Source organism: Arachis hypogaea, chromosome 11, assembly GCF_003086295.3.
Source record: "Arachis hypogaea cultivar Tifrunner chromosome 11, arahy.Tifrunner.gnm2.J5K5, whole genome shotgun sequence".
In the NCBI taxonomy this organism is placed as follows: domain Eukaryota; kingdom Viridiplantae; phylum Streptophyta; class Magnoliopsida; order Fabales; family Fabaceae; genus Arachis; species Arachis hypogaea.
The window spans coordinates 4,375,464-4,378,232 of record NC_092046.1 but is presented as its reverse complement, the minus strand read 5'-3'; positions in this window follow the sequence as shown (position 1 = coordinate 4,378,232).

The following is a 2,769-nucleotide window of genomic DNA, read 5'->3' as shown; positions in this document are numbered from 1 at the left end:
ATCTAAAAACAGAAAGAGAAAAAAACTTGTTTCTAAAAATCCAGTGCAGTTAACGTATAATGTTTAATAATATACCTAAAATATAAATTTACAATAAATTATTAATTTCATATTTTATTGGCATTATTTAATTTTAATCTAATAAAAATATAAAAAATTTTATATTATCATTCAATTAAATTCATATGCTTAAATGATATTTTAAGTATTTTATTTAAAAATTAATTATTTTTGTTGATATAACAATGCATAATTAGATGATTGTTTAAAATATTTTTATATTGTTAGTACAACATAGCCATTAAAAATGGTTTGCTGACAAGAGACTTGATATAAGATCTTAAATTTAAACATTCATGTTACTAATGTGCCAAAATTTTAATTGCAATTACAACCACAATACTATTTTTTGCAACTACTTCAGAACATATTGAAAACTATTAATTTTGAATAGTTTTTTTCAACAACAATACAATGTCTACACTAGAATAGCAAGTAACATTGTTAACCACTTATATTATTAAAATTTGAGTTAAGTACTTTTTTTCGTTCTTAATGTCTTGGGTGAAAATCAAAATCGTCTCCGACCTTTTTGTCTTATTAAAATCATCTTCAACGTTACAAAACGTTATAAAATTATCATTTTCTACTTCAATTTTATTTTCTTGACCAAATTACTCTTAAAATAAATAAATATGGTATTAAAAAACAAAAACAAACCCCCTCCCCCACCCCCACCTCCACCCTCGTATCTCTTCCTTTTCTTCCCTCCCATTCCCCTTTCTCCTACCCCTCTCTTCGGAACCCCCCTCTCAACCACAATCCCAATTCTTTTTCTCTCTTTTTGCCACCGTACCATCTCTGCCCCTACCTCCTTCTCCACCTTCTTCTCCCTCTCCATCACCAACCTCAACCCTTCCTCCATTGACGTTAGCCTCACCTTCCTCATCTCCCACGACGACCACTTTTTCGGCGATCCCGGCCTCTCCTTAGCCCTCAACGACAACCATATCGGCATCGACCTCAACGGCGTCATTTCAGCTCTGGTCGCTGCCATCACGTCATTCTCCATTATCGTCGTTCCTATCCTCAGCCACAGCTGCGACAACGCTAGCAGCAGTAGCTTCCCCACCATCATTCCTCCTCTTTCCCTCAACCGCGACGGCGACGGACGGCAGCAACACCACCGCTCTTCTTTGAGTTTCACTCTTCTCTCTTCTCTCTTTTTTGCGATCTTTTCTCTTGAATTTGAATTGGTGTTATTGTTGTTGATGGATTTTTGAATCTAAAATAGTTGTTGCTGTTGAAGATTTGGGTGGAATCTAAATATATTGTTGTTGATGTTGCGTTAGCTTTGTTTAATTTTTTGAAATTAAAAAAATAGTAGTTGTTGTTGAAGAAGATTTGGGTGGAGAGAGTGGAACAGGGAAGAGGGCGGAGGGAGGAGCCGAGGAGGTAAACAGAGGAGAGTAAAGGGGAGAGATGATGATAAAAGGTAATTTAGTCCAAAAATTTGAAAAAGGATGATTTTAAAACGTTCAGTAACGTTGAGGACGATTTTGATTTTCACCCAAGACGTTAGGGACGAAAAAAGTACTTAACCCTTAAAATTTAGAATACCCTAAATTTACTAATACAGTGCAATAAATACGAAATACAAAATACGTTACAATTCTATTTATCTATTCCTTTTGTTTTTTTGTCATTATAAATTTAAAAATTGAATTTTCAGTGGAGGTGGAGAAGAATAGAGTAGAAATTATTAATATTGCAAGTGTGATTAGTGTATGAAGTTAGTCCTATATCAAAGAAAGCAAGGAATAGTGAGAAGTTGAAAAGGTGAGAGATCCATTAACTTAATACCTTAAGGTTTTGAGTTGGATGTGGTGTCATCTCATCTTATGTTCTCTCGCTTGATTCCTCTCTGAAATCTCCACGGTAGTTGAGAGCTCCCCACGGTGACCCTACAAATGGTAGAATCGATAGTTAATCGGTCTGGTTTAAGGAGTATTCAAGGTGAAGTATCGAAAGTCTTTCCGGCAAAGGTGGTCTGGGCGGCGTGTCCCGCGGTGTGGTTGGGGCGGTGTGATGGACGAATACTCGTGGTGGAGGAGCTAGAAAAAGGGGGAGTTGATGCTTGATGTGGAGGCTCACACTTGAGGGGGAGATTGAAAACAAGGAAGAATGAGAAGTTTATAAGATGAGAGACCATTAACTTACTACCTTAAAGTTTTGAGTTAGATGTGATGTCATCTTATCTTATGTTTCCTTGCTTAATTCCTCCTCGAAATCTCCCCGATGGTTGAGAGCTCCTCACGATTAGAAATATTGAATCCTTTTGACATGCCACATTTTCTTTGCTCAAACTGAAATCAAGGTTAGAAATATTGAACTTCAAACGCATATGTTACTTTCTCTTGTTTGGTTGGATTTAAATATTATTTGGTCATTTGTTTATTAATTAAATATTATATATATTAATTATAATTTTTATATGATGAAAGATACTTTAAAAAAATTGTAAACCAAATTCTTACCATTTTCATTATATAAATAATAAAAAATATTATTCGTACACTAAAATAATTACTAAAATTAGTCATCAATGTATTTGTACATAAATACATGTGGTTTAATTTATTTTCAATGTTTATTGTTAATATTGTAAGTGTGAGAGGTGCAGGAAGTTAGTCGCACATAAGAAAAAAAATAAGGAAGAGTGGGAGTTTATGAGATGAGAGACCCATTAACTAGACACTTCAAGTTTTT